The sequence below is a fragment of the Dipodomys merriami genome, unplaced genomic scaffold (genome assembly GCF_024711535.1).
Source record: "Dipodomys merriami isolate MVZ:Mamm:240054 unplaced genomic scaffold, mDipMer1.0.p SCAF_3, whole genome shotgun sequence".
Taxonomy (NCBI): Eukaryota; Metazoa; Chordata; class Mammalia; order Rodentia; family Heteromyidae; genus Dipodomys; species Dipodomys merriami.
In genome coordinates, this window is record NW_027204492.1 from 80951208 (window position 1) to 80976601 (window position 25394).

At 39.1% G+C, this 25394-nt stretch overlaps 1 long non-coding RNA gene across 1 annotated transcript; it reads left to right on the top strand.

Annotated features, from left to right (window-relative positions):
- The first annotated feature begins 2363 nt into the window (after positions 1 to 2363).
- LOC138839585 (uncharacterized) lies at positions 2364 to 24686 on the top strand. Its single transcript, XR_011375994.1, has 4 exons — positions 2364 to 2415; positions 21415 to 21504; positions 23311 to 23361; positions 24586 to 24686. It is a non-coding gene; the product is annotated as an uncharacterized lncRNA (long non-coding RNA).
- Positions 24687 to 25394: the final 708 nt, after the last annotated feature.

Here is a 25394-nt window from a genome sequence, read left to right on the forward strand (position 1 = left end):
TTTATAAATATGTTAGAAACAATAGCAAGAAAGAAAAAACACTTGTGTCCTTTATCTTGGGGTTCATTTCACTTAACATCATCTTATCTGATCTTTTATGCTTGTCTCAGACATATACTAGTTATTACAAACAAGGGAAACCATGGGACCTATGTTTCTTTGGGCCTGGCTTACTTCACTTCATATAATTTGTTCCAAGTCTTCCCATTTCCTAACAAATGGGGCAATGCCATTCTTTCTGATGGAGGCATAGAATTCCATTGTGTATATATACTACATTTTCTTGATTCATTCATCTACTGAGGGGCATCTGGGTTCGTTCCATATCTTAGCTATGGTAAATAATGCTGCAATAAACATAGTTGTGCTGGTAGCTTTAGTATGGTCTTGTTTGTGATCATTAGTTAAATGCCGAAAAGTGTGGGATTGCTGGGTCATAGAGGAGCTCTATGTGGAGCTTTTGAGGAACCTCCATACTATTTTCCAAAGTGGTTGACAAGTTTACACTCCCACCAACAATGCAGTAGGGTTCCCTTCTGTCCACATCCCCTCCAGCATCTGTTGTTATTAGAGTTCTTGATCATAGCCATTCTAACTGGGGTGAGGTGGAATTTCAATGTTGTTCTGATTTGCATTTCTTTTATGGCTAGAGAGGATGAGCATTTCTTCATGTATCTGTTGGCCATTCTTATTTCCTCTTCAGAGAAGTTTCTCTTTAAGTCTTTAGCCCACTTATTTATTGGGTAGTTTTTTCTTTGAGGATTTGTTGTTGGGGGATTTAATTTTTTGAGTTGCAGGTATATTTTAGATATGAGACCCTTGTCTGTTGTATGGCTATTGAAGATCTTCTCCCAATCCATGGGCTTTCTTGCTATTGTTTCTATTGTTTCTAAATTAAGGTTCCACATGATTTTTTTGTTGCTTTGTATATCCCTCCCCCACTCTATAACCCGTTTTCACTGTATTTGATGTTGGTATAATTTGGGGAGGGGAAGGGAAAAATAAATTGTTTAAATAAGGATACAGGTTGACCAATTACAAGATGTACAAGACGTTATGTTGAAAAACGAACTTTACAATTTAGGTGGGGGGGGGAGTGTAGTCATGGAGATGGGAGGGAAGGGATGGTAAGGGAAAATCAGAGGAGGAGGCAACAATGCTTGATAAGAAATGTACTCATTACTTTGCTCATGTAATTGTAACCCCTCTGTACCATATTTTCACAATTAAAAACTTATTTAAAAAACTTTGGTGCTACTTTAAAGCACATAGTAATGTTCTGGGTTCCCTCCAGGAAGCCCCACCTGAGGTCTATATTTGCTGTAGAGTGAACATTAGAGAAGGATTGGAGCAAGGCAGGCCAGCTGCTCCATGAAAGTAGAGGAAGTTCGAAACTGCTCTGGAAACAAGTGTCTCCTCCCAAGAGTGTCCCAACATGCCTACTGAGTGACTGAACCTGAAGATGCTCTTACTCCAGTCATCTACTTTTTGACCTGACTATGAATTCCGTCATGCTCAGTCCCTTTGTTCCACTGGGTGCTTCAGCACCTCTCCTCTCCTACACCCCTTTAAAGCCCAGCTTTGAATTTTCTCGGCTAGTCTAGTTCTTTCTGGGATTTCCTTTAATCTCTGAGGCATAGGGGCTTCTTCTGTATTTCCCAGGATAATCACTGAAGACTTGATACAAGACCTGGATTAAGAAGCCCATTTACTATTGCCCAGAAAGATGCTGCTTGTGGTGGTCTTATGGATAAAGTGACTCTCACCTGGCTTGTTTTCAGGAGATTGCCTTCCTCTGTCTGACTGACTTGCAGGTCGTCTGGATGCCCAATGGTGCTTGAATTCTTCTTTCCAGAATAGGACATGCTGCCCTAGCAGACACAGTGGTTAGGCCTCCTGAGCAGAAGCCATCCACACACACATGAGAAGCTGGATTATCTGGCAATCAGCATCCAGGAAGTGGTGATCTGCTGTGGTGAGTGATTCTTGATAGAAGGTTGGGTCTCTCCCCTTGAGTGAATGGGGTCAGTTACATCAACAGTGTACTAAACTCTCACTCTCTGCGTCTGCAGTGACTAGAGGAGGAAGGTCCAGGGCCTGAATGGGAATCAGTTTCTTAGAGTGGCAAATTAGTTGATGGTCTTCACTTTGTTATGAGCAATCCAGTGCTCATGTCTTATGGAGATCCTGAAACCCACACATCTCCACCCCCACCCAGTGGATAGTGTGACAGCATTACAGGGCCCTGCCCCATGCTGGTGGTTAGTTGGGGCACTGGTAACCAAAGAAGAGTTTCCAGGCTACTGGGAGTGACATAACAGTGCTGTGATGTCGCAGGTCACAAAGTCCACCTTTTGGTGAAGGTGGGACAAGTGTGCAGGGGAGAGGATATTTCCAGGCAAGAGGACTTTTCTGGTAGGTTTAGGCAAGTATGTATAACTTGCTGTGATTGCTACTTCTTTTAGAGTAAACATCATGTGTATACCATTCTCATTTGTTTACATTTATTTCCAAGAAAACATGTGAGTTACTCAGAGCATCTTGTATGCATACTCAAGAAAATACAAGTGGATCGCTTTTCTATTGCCAAGGGATACTACATACTTGAGTAGCCATTTAATGAATATAATGAAACATAATTGTTTCATTTTGACCACAACATTATTTAGAGATTACCCCAGAATGTTGCCATTGTCCTGTGTTTAGGCTATGAAACTATAGCTTAGAGGGCTTCGGTATTATATACTGAAATAATAAGTATCAGAGCCGGGGCTGGGAAGGTGGCTCAGTGGTAGAACGCTTGCCTTGCATGCATGAGGCCCTGGGTTCGATTCCTCAGCACCACATAAGCAAAAAGAAAAAAGCCGGAAGTGGCGCTGTGGCTCAAGTGGTTGAGCGCTAGCCTTGAGCTGAAGAGCTGAGGGACAGCGCCCAGGCCCAGAGTTCAGGCCCCAAGACCAGACCCACCCCCAAAAAAAGAAACAAAACAAAAAAAAACAAAAAAAAAACAAAAAAAATAAGCATCAGAGCCTAGATATAAACCCAGAGTTTGGGGGGAGCTTCTGGTACTTGAAATAATGGCCTTTTGCTTTCTAGGCAGCCACTATAATCTCCTGAAACATCCTCCTAATGTTTATGGACAAGTTTTTAAAGTAGGAACTCAGGCTTTTGCCTAGATCTCTACCTTCATCCATAATCCTACCTATAACCTCCTGCATAAGTGCAACCATAGGAATGTGTCAATCTGTCTAGTTTATTCAATTATATTGGGTCTTACTCTTTTTTCCCAGGCTAATCTCAGACCACTGTATTTTTTATCTTCACCTTCTGAGTTGCTGGGATTCAGGTATGAACCTCCATGTTTCATCCAGAACCTCATGGTTTAAGATCCTCCTGGTTCTATATGTTAAATGTTGTTCTGTGTTGTCACTCGTTGATGATTCTAGACTCATCTCTGCAGCTAAATATCTCTTTGGAGAAGATTCTATGTATGGAGATGTCTCAATACTCCCCCTAAGGGACAACTCTGTCTTAGGTCTCAAAGACTGTTGACATATGAGCTATCTCAGACTCCTCTCCTATTCATACTACTTCATACTACTTCTAATGCAACAGATCATATTCAAGGTTCTGCCAGTTCAACTTGAACCTACTCTACTTCCTCATTCAACCAACCTAACTCACAAAACCAACTCACTGAAAACTAGGGTCCTAGATTACAGCTCTCAGAGCCCACTGAATGTCACAAAGCCACCTTTTGGTGAAGGTGGGGCAAGTGTTCAGGGGAGAGAATATTTCCAGGTAGAAATGTTCAAGTTAGGCAGATATGAGACATCTTGTTAGGTCACTGTCATTGCTACTTTTTAATGCCAGTTCCTGGGGCTTGAACTCAGGGTGTGGGCACTATACCTGATCTTTTTTGCTCAAGGCTAACATTCTTCCACTTGAGCCACAGCTCCACTTCTGGTTGTTTTTACTTTTTAGGTAGTTAATTGGAGATCAGAGTTTTCACAGACTTTCCTGCTTAGACTGGCATTCAACTGTCATCTTCTGAACTCAGCCTCTTGAGTAGATTGGATTACAGGGGCAAGTCACCAGCGCCAGGCTTTATCATTGGTACTTTTATCTGTGCCCAGCAGCCTTAGAGCTGCCTAGGAACAGCAGTCCTTAATCATAGAACCTGGTGGTATCTGGCACTTTATTTCATGTAAGCTGTGTCCCAGTTCAACTTTAGACACTGAGATGGGATTGTAGCCGTTGAAATGCAAGTATGAATTTGCTAACCATCCATAAAGGTCAGACCAGGAGGCAGAGGAGGATGTTTAACTACTACTAGATGGAATGTGATGGTTATGTGTATTTCCTGCACTGATTTGGGATAGGATTTATTCATACAATAAACTTAGTTTATACAGAGCCTGTGGGAGTTTCTAAGAATGTATTCATTGTGGCTAGTGAGAAGTAGTTGATTAAAAATCAGTTCCATGGTTTTCACTTCACATGTCAGATTTTTTTTTGTTTTCCAAATATAATACATTTTATTCAGGTTTACTCTTGAAAGGTACACTCCTGAGACAATGAAGTCACAAAATTCAATGCATGTTCTACAAAAGTAAGAAAATTGAATAAACAAGTGGGGCTGAGAGGGATAGAATGAGGAAAGGGGTGACATTGATCAATTTGCATTGTACTCATAATCTGCTTTGTTGATTGGCAACTCCTTTGTACAACTACTTAAAGAATTTTTTTTGTTTTTTTATTGTGAAAATACCATATAGAGGGGTTACAATTACATGGGCAAGGTAATGAGTACATTTCTTATCAAGCATTGTTGTCTCCTCCTTTGTTTCCCCTTCCCATCCCTCATCCCTTCCCATACCCCCCCCCACCCCATCAGAATTTTTTTTATAATGTCTTAGAGATAGTGCAATGAAGCCAAAGGGGCCCCAGAGGATTTACAGTCTGAATCTTTTAAAGATAACCCCTGGGAACCATTTAACTTGTCTAAAAATATCTTAGCCATAGAATCTATGAATGTTTCCTTACATGAAACCTGATGTTTGGCTACTGTGATGTTATTCACCCAAGTCATGATGGTCTGTCTTCTTCAAAATAGTGGCACATGTGAGAACTCTTTTTTTTTGGCATCCCTGGGTGGGCACAAAACATGTGAGAACTCTCACAGTACTAGGGATTGGCTACAGTTCACTGTGAGTTACTAACAAGATAGAAGCCTTGTGCTTGCTAGCTTCTTGAGTCCCACTCAAAAATCATGAGTCATCTTTAATCATCCCAATGTTATCTGCAAACCTATGTTTGCCAGTTCCTAAAGATGGGCTTGTGAAGCTCATCAATGAGATCTTCCCTGAAATTTGTCCTTTTAATTGTTCTTAGCACAACAAGAATGACAGTATGTGTCGAAAACAATTCGTTGCAATAGTAAAAATGATGCATCCACACACAACTCTCTCTAGGCCAGGGATAGTATAGACACACAGATGTCTTTCACAAACTACTCCTCCACTCTAGCGTCTCTCTCTCCCTGGACTGGCTCAGGGATATTTGCCTCACCATGTTTCCCACTCCAGGGAGTGTACAACAAATGCAATTTATTATTCAGACATATAGACATGATTAATGGATCACCACCTTCAGCAGTCCCAAGCTATACTCCCTAACTCATCCTTCAGAGAAACCCTGAATGGTCTCTGCTATAGGAAGAGGGGGGAAGGTTAACATGGATATGGCACAGATGCCATGTCCCAGGCAGGAGGCAGGCCACAGGAGACTCATGTTACTTTGCTCAAATACTGTGATACATGAACAGTACCCAGATACTTTGGGAGCTCACTGAATCATGAGATCGTTACTTCCTGTGCTGCAGCTGCCTTAATTAGTACTGTCATTGGAAATACCAAAATTACAATGATAATAATGTTATCAATTCTGTTTTCTTTATTTTCTTTTCTTTTTATTGTGAAAATACTGTACAGAGGGGTTACAATTACATGGGCAAGATAACGAGTACATTTCTTATCAAGCATTGTAGCCTCCTCCTTTGTTTCCCCTTCCCATCCTCCCCCTGCCCCCCCACCCAATCCTAATCCTCCCCACTCCCTCCCCCCCCCCCGCACCAAAGTTGTAAAGTTAATTTTCAACATAATGACTTGTACATCTCATTGTTGCAATGAGTCCACCTGTATCCCTATTTAAACGATTTGTTTTTCCCCTTCCCCTCCACAAATTATACCGACATCAAATACAGTGAGAGCAGGGGTTATACTGTGGGGGAGGGACATACAAAGCAACAAAGAAATAATCTTATAAATGTGTTAGAAACAATCGCATGAAAGAAAAAACACATTTGAATACATATCTTAGGGTTCATTTCCCTAACATCACCTTATCTGACCTTTTCTGCTTGACTCAAACATATAAATAGTTATCATTTCTGACTCTGATGTGTGAGATACATTTCAAAACCTGCACCTGCCAGTTATCCAATCACATTCAAAGGACTCATAAGTGCTTAATCTCTGGCTGTAACCCAGGCTTGTTTCATTCCACAGCTACTTGCACTAAGACTTGGACTTATGTTCTCACCTTCAGAAGAGATAAAGTATGGTAGAAGATGCTAGTGTCTGGTCTAAGGAATGTGGATAATTATGTCTTGTATTGTCCATGTTTACATATTCTTATTATATTTATATTTATATTTTAGGGGGCTCTTGACTGTTTTTATTGTAAAGATATTGTACAGAGGGGTTACAGTTACTTGAGTAAGGTAATGAGCACATTTCCTACAGAGCATTGTTACTCCCTCCTTTGTTTTTCCCTTACCAACCCTTCCCTCCCCACCTCCCCAACTCCTCCCTCCCCCCAGAAGATTTTTTTCCTTTAAGTAGCTGTACCAAGTACTACAAGAAGTGGTAAGTGAATACAGTGAATCTTGATCCGTTTCATTATCCTTTCCCATCTCTTCCAATCTCTACCACTTCCCTCCATTTTCTTAATTTTGTAGAGTATGTATTGAATTTTACAACCCCATTATCCCCCTCCCCCCAACCCCACTGACTTTCCTTTCTTCATTCGTCTTGAGGTGAGGCAAGCCCAGAGAAACAAAGAATGTATGTTTTCTCTCATATGTGGAAGCTATAATTAATTCATAAATATCTAAATATACACATTGAGGTGGTATCCAAGTATACTTTTGTGTATTAATGAAAATATGGTAGATTCAAGGTGAACTCAAATGATATCATTGCTTAAAAAGGCTAACTCACAGTCCAACAAATTGACATATCCTTTGACTGACTTTTTTATCTTTTTTTTGTTGGTGGTGGTGGTCATGAGGCTTGAACTGTGAGCCTGGGTGCTGTCCCTCAGCTCTTCAGCTCACGGCAAGTGCTCTACTACTTGAGCCACAGCACCACTTCCAATTTTCTGGTGGTTTATTGGACATAAGAGTTTCATGGACATTCATTCCCGGGCTGGTTTTGAACCACAATCCTCAGATCTCAGCCTCCTGAGTAGCTAGGATTACAGGCGTGAGCCACCTGCACTCAGCAAGGAGCTTATTTTTAAGTCCTAGAAAACTTTTTCCTATACTATTTGCTGGGTCTCTTCTCCACTTTGCTTTCTCTCAAGCTGCAGGATCTTTTGGCTCAAACTCACAAACTCAGTGACTTCAGTTCGCAGCCCATTCTTACAGGCTCAGTGACCACATTCTAGTAAAGGCACGGAAGGAGAACAAGCTTGAACCTGACTGGGAAGGATTTTACCCAACTCCTGCTCACAACCAAGATGGCTGCTCAAAGGTGGGATGAGATTGAATTTTTACACTCAGATAAAGTAAGCTCCTGAGAGAAGCATGAGGACTTTATTGTCATGTCCCAGAGATGCCAAAATGACTTTTAAAAGACTATTATGGGGCTGGGAAGGTGGCTCAGTGGTAGCATGCTTGCCTCGCATGCATGAGGCCCTGGGTTCAATTCCTCAGCACCACATAAACAGAAAAAGCCAGAAGTGATGCTGTGGCTCAAGTGGTAGAGTACTCACTGTGAGCTGAAGAGCTGAGGGACAGCACCCAGGCCTAGAGTTCAAGCCCCACGGCCCCCCAGAAAATTTTTTTAACTGACTATGATGTAGTTGCTGTTAATTCTCTTGCACCAGGGAGATTGTGCTATGACCATAAGTGTTCCGAGACCTCCTCCCTCATAACTGTTCAATTTGGTATCTGCATCTTTTGCTTAATTTTATTACCCTATGAGTAACAGAAGTAGGAAAAAGATAATTTAACCCTTATGTGGAATATATTATTCCCTCTTTAACAAAACAAAATGACTGCTGATTATATTTTTGCTATGGATATAAAAGTGAGTCAAAGCCAGGCTCTGGTGGCTCATGCCTATCCTACCTACTAAGGAGGCTGAGAATTGAGGATCATGGTTCAAAACCAGCCTGGGCAGGAAGGTCTGTGAGACTCTTATATCCAATAAACCACCAGTAAACTGGAATTGGCACTGTGGTTCAAATGGTAGAGCACTGGCTTTGAGCTGAAGAGCTGAGAGACAGTGTTCAGGCCCAGAGTTCAAACCCCATGGCCAACAAAAATAAAAAGTTATTGTAGATTATAGGCAAATGGAAAGTACAAATTGTTCCGCTATTCTACTTTATACCAGCCTTCATTGGGTTCATTTCCTACAAATAATAAGCCCATATTGAAATGCACTTACTAATCAGTATGAAAACTTTGAGGAGGCAGGGCTAGTGTTTGAATTCAGAGCCTTGAATTTGCTAGGAAGGTACTGTACTGCTGAACCTCTATCTCCAGCTTTTCTTTTCTTTTTTTCTTTTTTGTCTGTCATTGTGCCAGTCCTGGTGCTTGAACTCAGGGCCTAAGTACTATCCCTGAGTGCTTTTGCTTACAGCTAGCATTCTACTACTTGAGTCAAAGCTCTACTTCTGGATTTTGTTGGTAGTTCATTGGAGATAACAGTCTCACAGACTTTCCTGCCTAGGCTGGCTTCAAACTGCTACCTCAGATCTTAGCCTCCTGAGTAGCTAGGATTATAGGCATGAGCCACTGATGCTTGGCTCCAGCACTTTCTTATTTTTAGATAAGGTCTCATTCTTGTACTACTATGTGCCTGGATCATAATTCTTGTATTTTTCATTTCTTACCATAGTGAGAATTACAGGTGTATCTGTGGTCATGCCCAACTTCTTCCATTGAAATGTATCCTCATGCACATTTCTGCCCCAGCTGAGCTAGATCCATGGGTCTCTTACCCTCAGCCTTCCAAGTAGCCAGTATGATCTGCACATGCCAATTCTATTTTTAAAGAGCTATTTTTAAAGAAAGATTCTGAGAAAAAATTCTTTTGTCTTCGTTATCCTTCAGTTCCAAATCCTCCATTTTTATCCATTCAAGTGTCTGAGATTACAGAAATGCATTCTCTGTCTGGATCATTAATGTATTTGTTACATATATATATATATATATATATATATATATATATATATTGTTGTTGTTGTTGTTTATTTGTGCTAGTTCTGGGGCTTGAACTCAGGATCTATGTGCTGTCTCTGAGCTTTTTTGCTCAAGGCTATTGCTCTACCACTTGAGCCACAGCTCCACATCCAGCTTTTTGATCGTTTACTGGAGATGAGAGTCTCATGGACTTTTCTGCACAGGTTGTGTTTGAACCATGATCCTCAGTTCTCAGACTCCAGAGTAGTTAAGATTACAGAGGTGTGCCACTGGCATCTGGCTGATGAATATTTATTTTTTTATACTAGACGCTCTGGCCATTTATAGTTTCTTATTTGTAATAGAGATACTGAGATTTTAAGTCTTGGTCTTGCACTCATGGGGAAAGCACTCTATCACATGAGTCACCACCCCAACATGTGAAGTTTCTTTCAAATAATGCAGCCCGGTGCCAGTGGCTCACACCTATAATCCTAGCTACTCAGGAGGCTGAGATCTGAGGATCACAGTTCAAAGCCAGCCCAGGGAAGAAAGTCCATGAGACTCTTATCTCCAACAAACCACTAGAAAACTAGAAGTGATGCTGTGGCTCAAGCAGTAGAGAGCTCACCTTGAGTTGAAGAGCTGAGGGAAAGTGTCCAAGCCCAGAGTTCAAGCCCCACGACTGACCAAAAAAAAATAATGCAAGTGTTCGTATCCATTGGTTTGTAGTTACTTTCCCAAAGTACCAAGGTGATGATACTTTTATAAATAAAATAAGTTCATTTAGTTAACTGCTTGGGAGGTAAAGTTCATACAGCATTGTTCATACTCTGAAGTGAGGGCCCTTTGGCTATCTTATCATGAAAGGTAGCAGTAACAGGGGTATACAATGGAGAAAGAAAGTGCATTTCTAAAAAGGAAGGCAAAAAGGGTTCCCACAGTCCCTTCGGAGGTCGATCCCTGAATATACCTAAAGACCTTCCACTTCTTGAAGGTCTCAACTTCACACTAAATACATCAATTATAAAAACTTCGTAAGGCTAACCACACAAAACCACAGTAATGTTTTCAGTTATGATCTTCTTGTGAATACATTTTAGTCATGTTCAATAGCAAGGCTTCCACCGAGACTGAAAAAAAGAAGAAGAAGAAAGAAAAAAAGAAAAATCCACAAAAAGGGAGAGTTTTACTTCATCTCTCCCTATTTGGATCCCCTTTATGTTAGCATCTTGTCTTATTGTTGTAGCTAGGCATTCTAATATTAAATTGAAGAGAAGTGGAGAGAGTGGACATCCTTGTCTCGTTCCTGGATTTAGAGGAAATGGCTTTAGCTTTTCATCATTAAGTATAATGCTGGCTGTAGGTTTGTCATACACATCCTTTATTATATTGAGGAATGTTCCATGGGTTCCTAGTTTTTCCAGAGCTTTCATCATTAAGGGCTTTCGGATCTTGTTGAATCCTATTTCTGCATCTATTGAGATAATCATGTAGTTCTTATCTTTGTCCCTGTTGATGTGATGAATTGTATTAATTGATTTGCATATATTGAACCAGCTTTGCATCCCTGATATGAATCCTGTTTGACCATGGTGTATGTTTTTTTTGATGAATTGGTTTTCTTTATGTCTGGTTGATTATATACTGTGTATTTATTGATTTATGGTTCTTGTACCAAATAATGGGTAAATTGTCTCTTGAAAGTGTCCTCTGAAAAAGTTACCTGCAAAAATTGGGTAAATTATTTTGATTCACACTGGATGAATGTGAACAATCTGATCTTAAGGAGGAAACATTGGATATAGGTCTAAGATGATGAAAGTACCCATGCAGGCAACATGAGAACACAGTCCTCTTGGATCAATGTGCCATTCATGAGACTTGTTTTCAGTATGGGATACTGGCATCAGCATTTCTCTCCTAGTTCAACATTTTCATATGAAAAAAAATAAGTATCTTCTGATGGAAGATAGTTGTATTTGAGCACTGCATGACAAAATGGCAAATCGAGACATTTTTCATTTGAAATATTTTAATGATAAATTCCAGAGTTATTACAATAGACACACTTTGCGATTATATGCTACACATTATTTTGTATCATGGTCACAAAGTCAAAGAAATCATGTTAGAGCACATGATAAAAGACAAAAGACTTGGGCTGGGAAGGTGGCTCAGTGGTAGAGCGCTTGCCTTGCATGCCTGAGGCCCTGGGTTCGATTCCTCAGCACCACATAAGCAAAAAGAAAAAAGCCGGAAGTGGCTCTGTAGCTCAAGTGGTAGAGCGCTAGCCTTGAGCTGAAGAGCTGAGGGACAGCACCCAGGCCCTGAGTTCAGGCCCCACGACTGGAACCAAAAAAAAAAAAAAAAAGACAAAAGACTTGCATGATGAATGTCAAGTCTAGACTTCTGATCAAAAAGACATTAGAGAAACACTGCTAAACGAGTAAATTCCCATGACTCCCCATTCTGGTGTATATGGTCCAAGATGAGATCATGTCCCTATGCAAGCTTCCTAAATCAAGTAGCTTTTTCATTAAGATTACCAGTGGCCCTATGGTGGCTGGGGTCACACAGTGAGGTCTTGGAGTCACTAGGCAGAGTTCAACCATGTGATGTTCATATTAGAGGGATGTCCATTATTGCCATAGTAATGTCTCATGTCCAAGATAGGAAATGCTTCAGAGAAGATAGAGAAGGAGCAGTCTGAAGCATTCACTCCTGGTGGGGGTCACATTTAGCAAGAGCACCAGGTCAGGGAATTCTTTAGATTGCACCTTTCTGCATGTGGACAGGTGGAGATAGCTTAGGTTGGGCTCTGCATCTTCCTGAAATGCCCAGATTTTAGTCAGTGTTGTTTAGACTAGTTTTATATAGTCTTTCTCCCTTCCTTTACTTCCTACTGAGAGAACATTTCCAGGACTAAGAAAGACTTCACATAACTTCTTTTTCATCATGTAAAGTTTATTATTACAGATTTCTATCCCACTTCACAAGATGCAATGGATCTGTGACTTGGATCATAGGCAGGTTAAACCACAGGCTTGGCCAGTACTAAGGGCACAGGACTGGATGTTAAAGGTTTTAAGGACAGTCATAAGAAAGCCTAGGGATAAGAAAAAGTTCACAGTGGGCTGGGAAGGTGGCTCAGTGGTAGAGCGCTTGCCTTGCATGCTCGAGGCCCTGGGTTCGATTCCTCAGCACCACATAAGCAAAAAAAGAAAAAAGCCGGAAGTGGTGCTGTAGCTCAAGTGGTAGAGCGCTAGCCTTGAGCTGAAGAGCTGAGGGACAGCACCCAGGCCCAGAGTTCAGGCCCCACGACCGGACCCAAAAAAAAAAGAAAAAAAGAAAAAGTTCACAAACCCTAAGCTACACATCCCAAGCCACAAACCTTGAGCCAACATTCATATACATCTTGGCCCATTCCCCAGGGTCTGAGTGCTGGGTTTAGGGCCCCTTGTTGAGGTGAGAAGATGTGCCCATCATCATCGGCTAGGAGGCACACATAGTACAAGTGTTCCTCAGAGAAGAAAGCAGTATGATGTCTCCACATGGTTTAAAACATTGATGGCTGTATAATGTGGCTCCCAACCCATCACCTGCCCACTGACCAGCCATGTAACTGCAAGCACAACTCCTGCTCACCTCTGTATCTTAGCATGATTAACAGGTATAATTACATTCCAAGAAAGCAGGGAATATTCATAGCCACAGGAGATCTGCAGCTATGAGAAAGCAGATTTAGATCTTGAAGAAGGAATGGGACAGAATTAGGGAAGGGATTCTCTTGATCCTTCATGAAAGTGAGTGATCAGGGTAGCCAGGAAGGGATGATGTGAGGAAACTCCAAGCTCAGTAACTGGTAGGTCATCTCTTTGGAACTCTAGACCAGCTACTGCTGTCACCAAATACTTTCTGTAAGTACATATCTCTGCCCACAGGGAGCACCAAGATTAGTTGAGCTTTATATCATAGGTTACGGAGACCATTGTTTTGTTGAGAAGCCATGAACCATCATCTCAATAGCCAATGGGTTACCAGATGTGTCATATATCCAGCAGCAACTCACACAATCTGAGATAATTCTAATGACAGGAAGCTTTTTAAAATGAACACCAATGTTTATTCAACCATTCTCCGACTACATGGTTACACAGTATTACAATTCTTTTATACCATCCAAATTAGCTGAGGTAAGCATTTGGGAGTATCCAATATGTTCATGTAGTGCCTTGATTTTAGTAGTTGAAATCTACAGATGAATTCACTGTGCAGTAATAGAAAGTATTGAAATAATGGAATTGTATACATCTATGAGATGACCTAATTTGAGCCCAACAAACAACAGCCAATGAAATAATCCAGATATTCTAAAGGCTATATAATAAGAGTTTCATACTCAACACTGCTTGTCATAAGGGAAAAGACCATTAAATAACTCAGTCTGATAGTTTTAATCATACACAGAAATTGTTCAAAAGATACTTAATAATAAAAATCTAAGGAGAGTCTAATGTAACACCAATAGTTCTATTAGTGCTCTCTCTGCTCTCTCTCTGCTCTTTTCTAGCTCTTTCTCAGCTCTTTCCTTCTCTTCTCTTTCCCAGCTCCCTTCTCTTTCCTAGCTCTCTCTTTCCCACCTTTCCCAGACTCGCTCTTTTCTAGCTCTTTTCTCTCTTTTCTAGCTCTTCTCTCTTTCCTAGCTCTCCCAGCTCTCTTTCCCAGGCCTTTCCCCACCACGTGGAGGACCAAGATGGCCTGGTGCCAGCTGGAACGATGAATAAACCTACCCCTTACCTGAAAAAAAATAGTTCTATTAGCATATAGTATTTTTTCTTTTATTACTTTATTTTATTTTCAAATAGTTATACAAAGTGTTTCAATTTAACACATCCATTTATGTGTTCTATACATCTTGAACTATACATTGCCCCCTTATGTTAATAGTATTTTATAATGCTTAATAAGTGCCCAACCCTTGTCTTTGTGGCCCAGGTAAAGGTGTGTCATTCTGATTTGTAGAATACAAGCATTACTTGACATTTTAAATATAATTTGACAAAGGTTATCAACAGTTCAGGCACTGGTGGCTCACACCTGTAATCCTAGCTACTCAAGAGGGTGAGATCTGAGTATTGAGGTTCAAAGCCACCCTGGGAAAAAAATTCCAAGACATTCCATCCCCAATTAACTAGCAAAATGCTGGATTGGAGATGGGGCTCAAGTGGTATTGTGTTAGCCATGAGCAAAAAGGACCCTGAGTTCCAGGCAAGATAGCAGTGCACGAATGTGTGTGTGCACACATGCGTGTGTGCATGCACACACACACACACACACACACATACACACACACACATAAAGACATCCTGACATAATATTGTATCAGTAAAGGATAGACATCTCAACAGAACATAATATAAGCAGACAGACACCTAAAAATAATGTTTGCTGTAATAATATATAAAAGGTGGTGGGGCTCCAAAAAGCACAGGATATTCATACTGCTCTACTTTATGGAGAGCATAAATATCTTGCTAATGGAACCAAAAAAGTACTAAAGCCATTAGAAGTGAATGTCTCTATCTTGCATGAGATGGTAATGTCATGGTTTGCGTGACAGAAAAGGATTTAAATGATGGACTAGACATTTATAAAAAAGTTATGCTTTAAAATCTATTGCTGTCACAGTGTTTTCAGACATATTCTTCCATAGGCGTAACCTGGGACTGTTCTTCAAAGTTCCTGAAAATGGGAGAAAAGTTGGAAAGGAACAGAGAAAACTGCATTGTAGGCCATATTTTTCAGTATTTTCTATTTTTTTATTCTAAATTTAATATATATATATATATTTTTGCAATCCTGGTGCTTGAACTCTGGGCCTGGGCACTGTCCCTGAGATCCTTTTGTTCAAAGCTAGCACTCTACCACTTAAGTCATAGCACCACTTCTGGCTTTTCCTGTTATTAATTGGAGATATGTTTCACTGGCTTTTCTACCTGGGCTAGCTTCAAACCCCTGATCCTCAGATCTCAACCTCCTGAGTAGCTAGGATTACAGATATGAGCCATTGGCACCTGGCTTTTTAATTTTTATGTTTTATTGTTTTTATAAAGGTAATGTACAAAGGGGTTACAATTACATAAGCCAGGTAATAAGTGCATTTCCTTTTAGACAATGTCCCCTCTTCCCTTGCTGTCTCCCAGTTTTTCCCTCCCATCCTCACCACAAGTTGTATAGTTCATTTTCAACACATTGCATTGGTTCACCCTATAATTCTCATATTTTTCAATCTTAAAATTAGGGGTGCTTGATAAGAAATGTTCTCATTTCCTTGCCCGTGTAATTATAACCCTTCTGTATGGTATTTTCACAATAAAAAATAAAACTAAATTTTAAAAAAGACAGAGACAGGAATAATTGACATGTGTACACCAGTGGGCAGATGTGATGAAGACATGCTCTTACTGGGCATACTGCATGGTGATTTTGGCCCATGTCTCCCCCATACTGTTATTGCCCACTGTGCATACCCCCTATTGTTCCTTATTATGCATGTGCCCCCTTAGAGCAAGGTCTTTATTATGCATACCTTGGCCATGTGCCTATTACTCACTGTACATACACACACACAGGCTAGTTGTGCTTGGCTGCCCAAGAGAAAGGATGTGGTATTTCTTTCCTTACATATTCTTCCTTATTTCTTCTTTGTCTACAACTTCAGGAAAGATGTCAGAAGACTTCTCATCACACTGTTAAGTGTGAGGGGAGCCAGAGGGCTTCTTGGTAGGTTGGACATGTGGTCTTTGGTCTCAAAGTAACCAAAGTCCTCTTCTTTCCTTCAATAGGCACCAATGCCACCATATGATTTTGTCATGGTGGCTTAACTTGGATCAAGGAGCAAGGTGGTACGAGAAGGGGTAATATAAGGAGGGATGACGTTTTGGAGTAATACCAGAAGGTGAGGGACGGTAGTGGGGGGCAGTGAGGAAAGGATGTGGAAACCCAAAAGCTGTGGGATCAATTTAGCATCTAGTCAGGGACAGGATTGGGGGAGGAGGTCCCACTGCTGCAATCAACACCTCCCCTCAGCAATGAACAGTAATAAAGGCTGGAAATGGATGGTCCATGCCTGTAATACCAGATAATTGGAAGGCTGAGGGTGGAAAGTTTGTGCTTTGAGGTCATTCTGGGGTAAAGTGGCTTTGAAGGGGAAGGGATAATATGAGAGAGATCAAGTAGCATTTGGGGGTGGTTCTGAAGACCCTCACTGAGCCCTAGAGGGGATATCTGTGATGGCCACAGGACAGACCTGAGTGATGCCTGGGGGTGTGGGGTGCAGAGGGCATTCATGAAAGTACCTGGAAATTGGGACAGGGTGGAATCTGTTCAACATCCGGTCAGGGAAGTTTGTGAGTAGAAAGTCCCAATTCTTTTATGAATCAACTTATTCCATATGCTATAAGTAGTCATAAAAGTTAGAGACCTGAAATTTTCCTAATAGAGACCCAGAAATACAACAAATCAAAGAAAGGTTGGACAAATGGGATTGCATGAAACTGCAGAACTTCTGCATGGCAAAGGACATAGTAAGATAAATAGAAAGCCCACGGATTGGGAGATGATCTTCACTAGCCATACAACAGACAAGGATCTCATATCTAAAATATACTTAGAACTCAAAAAACTAATTTCCCCAACAAGAAATTCTCAAAGAAACAACTGCCCGATTAATAATTGTGCTGAAGACTTAAAGAGAAACTTCTCTGAGGAGGAAGTAAGAATGGCCAATAGACACATGAAAAAAATGCTCAACCTCTCTAGCCATAAAAGAAATGCAGATCAAAACAACATCGAGATTGCACCTCACCCCAGTTAGAATGGCTAAAATCAAGAACTCTAATAACAACAGATGCTGGAGGGGATGTGGCCAGAAGGGAACTAGCTTTTCTGTATGTCAACAATGAGAACAGTGAGGCTGAAATCAGGAAAGCAACTCCATTCGTAATAGCCCTGCAAAAAATAAAATACCTAGGAATTAACTTAACCAAAGAAGTGAAGGACCTCTATGATGAAAACTATAAAAACCTGAAAAAGGAAATCAAAGCAAAACTTAGAAAGTGGAAAAACCTCTTATGCTCCTGGATTGGAAGGATCAACATTGTGAAAGTGGCAATACTTCCCAAGGCTATCTACAAATTCAATGCGATACCTATCAATATTCCAACCTCATTATTCAAGTAAATAGAAGAGGCAATCCAAAAATTCATATGGAACAATAAAAGACCATGAGTAGCAAAAACAATCCTTAAAAGAAAGAACAGTGCTGGAGGAATATCAATACCAAATTTCAAACTCTACTACAGAGCCATAGTAATCAAAACAGCTTGGTACTGGCACAAGAACAGACCTCAGGACCAATGGAATAGAATTGAAGACCTAGAAATGAACCTACAGACCTATAGCCACCTAATCTTTGACAAGGAAGCTAAAGAATGGAAGAAAGACAACCTCTTCAGTAAATGGTGCTGGCAAAACTGATTAATCACTTGTAGAAACCTAAAGCCAGACCCTTATATATCACACTGCAATGGATCAAACTCCAAATGGATCAAAGACCTCAGAGTCAAAGCAGACACCCTGAAAATATTACAGAACGGCATAGGAGAAACCCTAGGACTCCTTGGCACAGGCAGAAATTTTCTTAATAAAGACCCAGAAACACAACAAATCAAAGAAAGGTTAGACAAATAGGATTGCATGAAGTTGCAGAGCTTCTGCATGGCAAAGGTCATAGCTAGCAAGATCAATAGAAAGCCCACAGATTGGGAGAAGATCTTCACTAGTCATACAACAGACAAGGGTCCATACCTAAAATATAACTGGAACTCAAAAAATTAAATCCTCCAACAACAAATCCTCAAAGAAACAACTGCCCAATAAATAAGTGGGCTAAAGACTTAAAGAGAAACTTCTCTGAAGAGGAAATAAGAATGACCAATAGATACATGAAGAAATGCTCAACCCTTCTAGCCATAAAAGAAATGCAAATCAAAACAACATTGAGATACCACCTCACTCCAGTTAGAATGGCTATAATCAAGAACTCTAATAACAACAGATGCTGGAGGGGATGTGGACAGAAGGGAACCCTACTGCATTGTTGGTGGGAGTATAAACTTGTTCAACCACTTTGGAAAGCAGTATGGAGATTCCTCAAAAGACTCCACATAGAGCTCCCCTATGACCCAGCAATCCCACTTTTGGGCATTTAACTAATGATCACAAACAAGACCATACTAAAGCTACCAGCACAACTATGTTTAGTGCAGCATTATTTACCATAGCTAAGATATGGAACCAACCCAGATGCCCCTCAGTAAATGAATGGATCAAGAAAATGTGGTATATATACACAATGGAATTCTATGCCTCCATCAGAAAGAATGACATTGCCCCATTTGTTAGGAAATGGGAAGACTTGGAACAAATTATATGAAGTGAAGTAAGCCAGGCCCAAAGAAACATAGGTCTCATGGTTTCCCTTATTTGCAATAACTAGTATATATCTGAGACAAGCAGAAAAGGTCAGATAAGATGATGTTAAGTGAAATGAACTCCAAGATAAGAACACAAGTGTTTTTTTTCTTGCTTGCTATCGTTTCTAACGTATTTATAAGGTACCACGTGATTTCTTTGTTTGTTTGTATGTCCCTCCCCTATGGTATAACCCCTGTTTTCACTGTATTCGATGTTGGTGTAAGTTTGGGAGCAGAAGAGAAAAAACAAATTGTTTAAAGAGGGATACAGGTTGACTCATTCCAACAATGAAATGTACAAGACACTATGTCGATAAATGAACTTCACAATTTAGGCTGGGGGAGGTGAGAAGGGAAATGTATTTGTGGAGGTGGGATGGAAGGGATGAAAGGGGAAAAACAGAGGAGGAAGAAACAATGCTTGATAAGAAATGTACTCATTACCTTGCTCATGTGATTGTAACTCCTCTGTATAGTACTATTACAATGAAAAAAATATTTTAAAAATGGCCAATAGACACATGAAGAAATGGTCAACTTCTTATCCATAAAAGAAATGCAAATCAAGACCACATTGAGATTCTACCTCACTCCAGTTAGAATGGCTATAATCAAGAAATCTAATAACAACAGATTCTGGAGGAGATGTGGCCAAAAGGGAACCCTACTACATTGTTGGTGGGAATGTAAACTTGTTCAACTTGATAAGCAGTATAGAAGTTCCTCAAAAGACTACACATAGAGCTCCCCTATGATCTAGCAATCCTATTTGGGGTATTTATCCAAATCATCACAAACAAGGCCATACTAAAGCTACCAGCACAACTATGTTTATTGCAGCATTATTTATCATAGCTAATGTATGGAACCAACCCAGATGCCTCTCAGTAGATGAATGGATCAAGAAAATGTCACACACACACACACACACACACACACACACACACACACACACACACACACACACACACACACACACGATGGAATTTTATGCTTCAATCCGAAATAATGTCACCACCCCATTTGTTAGGAAATGGAAAGATTTGGAAAAAATTAAAGTAAGCCAGGCCCAAAGAAACATAGTTCCCATCGTTTCTCTTATTTACAATAACTAGTATATGTTTAGGACTAGCTAAAATGTCAAAAGTTGTTTATATATGACCATATAAGATGATGATAAGCGAAATGAACCCCAAGATAGGGACACAAGAGATTTTATCTTTATTGCTGTTCTTTTTTAATGTACTTATAATGTATTATGTGATTTTTTTGTTTCTTTTGTATGTTCTTCCCCATGATATAACCCCTGTTTTCACTATATTTGATTCTGGTGCCCTACATCTTGTATATAAATTTTTCTAATTTGTGGAGCAGAAGGGAAATAACAAAAAGCTGAAATAAGGATACAGGTTGACCCATTGTAACAATGAGACGTACAAGACACTATATTGAAAACGAACTTTACAACTTTGGGGGGTGGTGAGGGAGAAATCAGGGAGGGAAGGAGGGAAGGAATGGCAGGGGAAAAGCAAAGGAGGAGGTAACAATGTTCAACAGGAAATTAACTCATTATCTTACTCATGTAACTGTAACCCCTCTGTACAATATCTTTACAATAAGAAATATATATACAAAAAAGTTGGAGGTCTCAGGTTCCTGTAATAGTAGCTGCTTGGGATGCTGAGAATGGAAAGATATGTTTTCACGGCCACTCTTGGCATGAACCTTCTCCACAGCTTATCTCAAAAATAACCAGCAATAAACAGGCCTGGTAGTGTAGCTTAAGTGCTAGAACACTAGCAAAATTTGAGCCTATGAGTTCAAACACCGGTAACAGAAAAAGAAAAAAAATTCTGGTTAATGGAACTGCCCAACATTGGCCAGAAAAGTATTTGGGATTTGGGAAGCTGTTGTATTAACAACAACAAAAAAACAAAAAAAAACAAAAAACAAAAAACAAAAAAAAAACAAAAAAACACCATTTTCTGGTGCAAAACGGTCTACCTCATCATTAATCAAGATGAATTGCATTTATATTGCTTTGTTGAATGGCAACTCTTTTGCACAACTACTTAAGGATAATATAAAAAGAAGAAAATATTAGAAGCAATTGATTTTTTCAGGTAAAATTTGATTGGTAACATTCATTAAGGAAGAGAAATTAGATCAAGATGAGATTTTTTTTTTGCCATGGGCCTTAAAAGGTATATTTTGCCTATTTGAAAGGAATTAACCAGCTGTGTGTGTTTTGATAGGAAAGTTTGGATTTTAAAAATTGGTCTGTGAAATATTTTTAATATACCTCCAAAATGTATAAGATTTACAAGTCAGTCTTTCACCATAGGGCTGGCCAAATATTGTTGCCCATGAGATGCACTTTCCTAATGTCAGTATTATTTTCAGAGTGAAATATGAGTACTCCAAGGAAATCTATGCACAAAAGGTGGAAAAGATAATACAACCCTTAACCTGAAGACAAGAACAGAAGCTTCGGTGAGTTTCTTGCCACCTGCAGTTTAGTTACAGGAATTTATCTTTAAGTATAAACTAGAATCAATGTAGTTATTAAAGTGCAGAAGTGAAGTGCTAGTGAATAACATCTGAATCTAATGAGCCTGGAGGATAATATTCTGCTGATGCCGGTTTCCAAGAAATGTCCTACTCATGATTTTATAAAAGAGTTGTCACACACTGATCTTAGTATAGATGAAAATACCTGCAAAGTCTTTGTGGCCTACTATTTGGCGTAGCCTGAGAGAAGAGTAATGTTACATGTACATTCTGGCGTTCTAAAAATAATTTTCAAGTTATTTATTATTAGATCTTTGTATGTATTATTTGTGGATATTACATATATATGACATGCAGACATGTGTTATATATTTTTATAATAAAGCTGCACATGCTCACACTTCTAGGCTCAGATGCTGAAGAGAGACCAAAACCAGTGAAGGCATCAGCTGAGCTTCACAATATTATATCATGCCAGCAAATGATGATGAAGGAAGGAGTATGATTCCAGATAAATCCAGGAAAAGATTTCTGGGGAAAGGGGGTGTACATCCTGAATTGTGAAATAGAAGGAAGAGAGAGAAATAGAATGTAAGGGGTCTGAAATGTTGTTGAAATTTTTCTGAGAGGGAGGAGGTGGCTACAATTTTGTTCACTTATGGCATAATATGCAGTTGATGCTAGTTTATAAATTCTAGTCCTCCTCATGATTTTTTACTTGAGCTCAGTCTAGTCAGGCAACCATAGATCTGATTTAGTATTTTAAGTAAATAAATAATATGTACAATCATTGAATAAATATGGTAAGAATAATAAAAATCAATCTGAGGGAAGAACAAAAAGTTCAACTAACTTCATTTGAAGGAAGTCTTTGGAAAAAGAAAAGGTGCTGATTTTACAACTTGGCTTTGTTTTGGTCCTGAAATGATCTTCCAGCAATTTCTATTCATGACATTTATTACCACACTAGATAAAAGGCTTTAGTTTCATAATATGGAGTACAAATATTTTATTTTCTGTGATGTGTGTGTGTGTGTGTGTGTGTGTGTGTGTGTGTGTGTGTGTGTGTAATGGAATTCTATACCTCCATCAGAAAGAATGACATCACCCCATTTGTTAGGAAATGGAAAGACTTGGAAAAAATTATATTAAGTGAAGTAAGCCAGGCCTAAAGAAACATAGGTCCCATGGTTTTCCTTATCTGCAATAACTAGTATATGTCTAGGACAAGCAGAAGAGTTCAAAAGCTATGTACATATGACCATATAAACTGATGCTAAGCGAAATGAACCCCAAGATAAGAACACAAGAGATTTTATCTTTATTGCTGTTCTTTTTAATGTACTTATAATGTACTATGTGATTTTTTTTTGTTTCTTTGAATGTTCTTCCCCCATGGAACAACCCCTGTTGTCACTGTATTTGATGTCGGTGGCCTGCATCTTGTATATACATTTTTCTAATTTGAGGAGGGGAAGGGAAATAACAAAAAGCTGAAATAAGGATACAGGATGGCCCATTGTAACGATGAGATGTACAAGACACAATGTTGGAAACTAACTTTACATCTTTGCGGGGGGGGGGGGTGGAGGGGGGATGAAAAGGATGGTAGGGGAAAAACAAAGGAGGGGGTAACAATGCTTGATAATAAATGTACTCATTATCTTGCTCAAGTAATTGTAACCCCTCCTGTAGAATATCTTTACAATAAAATATATATTTAAAAATATTCTTATTTTCTTCTTTGTGAATCATGCATTGAAATTTAATAAGTGTTTTGTTTGTCAGGACTTGACCTGGTTAAAGATCTGAAGAATGCAGCTTCTAAAACATCTGATGGTAAGTACCAACAACATCCTGATGTGCAAGAAAGGATTCTAGAGGTGTTTCTAGTGATGGGCTGACATGCATACCATCATGAAGGAAAATCAGTAGATTTCTACCACATTATTTCCTTATTCATGTAAAGGAATCATCACTATTATATTCATACTTAAGTTCATATGTCAAGGTTCTCTGAAAGGTAGGTTAGTACCCATATACCTGCTCTTACCTCCTTATGGTACAAACAGATTGAGCCAAACTCACATTAAACTTTGAGAAATCATTTTATTTCTTGAATGATTTTACATACATTAGAAAAGGTTGTCAGGAGCTATTGGCTTACACCTATAATATTTGATACTCAGAAGGCTGAAATCTGAGGCTTACCATTCAAAGCCAGAGTAGGCTGAAAAAAAATCTTATTTCAAGTTAATCAGCAAAAAGCTACATGTGGTGATGTGGTGTAAGTGGTAAAGCATAGGCCTTTATCAAAAAAGCCAAATGAGAATGCAAGTCCTCCTAAGTTAAAAATCCCAGTACTGGCACCAAAAATTAGGGTAGGATACTGTTTTTCACTAATACTAATACATATGTAGAATATGCCAGTTTAAATTTTGATATGTCTTTGTGATAAATGGCCTTAAAATATTGATTTAGGCAACTAGTTTTAGTGAACATGGAAACAATCATTATTCAATTTAAAATAACTACACAAAGGTGAAATAGACTACTAAAATAATTTTTAGTCCTCTACAGTAGAAATGAAAAAATATAACATTATTAGTTAACCGTAGTTCCCTTAAGCAATTCCAGTTTTGATGTCACTGTTTTAGCTTTCTTATATTTAAAATATTATTTCAAGTAAAGCAATAATACTTGTTTAAAAAATTTCCTTCGTTGAAAGTTGTTTATTGGATAAGTTTGTTTAACATGTACTCAATTCTGCTGCTCTTCTTAAAATTGTCATTACATCAGTTCATTTAATCTTTTCTGAGTTTGAAGAGACTCTTATAGTTCCTTATATCACCAGGGAGTATTATATTTTAGGGTACCATGAAGATGTGTGAAAATCCACCTTCATATTGTATTCAGAGGTCACTGAATGTCAGCCAAAAAGTCCATTTTAGGGTTCTGACCCAAACACTTTTGTAAAGCCTGGTGACTGTGTTGTTAGTGTACCTTTAGCATATTCTCCATGAAGTTCTAATTAATGTTCACAATTGCTACATTTTCTTATAGGTCAAGGGAAACTAAAGTGCAATTAAACACAAGCTTCAACCAAGCATGTGCCACCCTTCTGCTGTGCATCTCACTACTGAATCAGAATAAAATTTCACTGGTCGTGGCATTGAATTCTTGCAGTGCATTATCAACTTCATTCCTAGGTTTTAATGGTATTTAAAACAATATATTTGGAAATTTTATATTTTATTTAGCTTGTTATGAAAACTTAAGTATACTTACTGATTCCAATATTTTTTTAAATTTTATTTTATTTTATTTGAGAACATACTGTACAGAGGGGCTACAATTACATGGGCAGGATAATGCATACATTTCTTACCAAGCATTGCAGCCTCCTCCTTTGTTTACCCTTCACCTCCCTTCCCAGCCTCCCCTCTCCCCCCACCCAATTATACCCCCCTCCCCCCCCACACCGACATTGTAAAGCTGGTTTTGACATGACATTTTGTACTTCTCATTGTTGCAACAGGTCCACCTGCTGATTCCAAATATTTTATCTCGGGTTTCCCTCTCCTTTTTGATCAACCTAAGAAGTCATTGAATCTTTGAAAAACAGCACTTTGTTCCTGTTACTACAGGTGTTAATCTTTATCATTTGCTTTCCTCTTTTTAACACTCTGTACCATTTTGAATAGAACAGAATACAGTGGAGTTCCTTAGTCTCTCCATGATCATAAGTGGAATATTGTCTTTTCACAGTATTTACTGTTTTTTTGAAGTTATAAATTCCCAGAACAAAGATATGACTTGAATGTATGCTGAATTTCCTCAAACACAGTGTCTGTTTCAAAACATATGAGAAT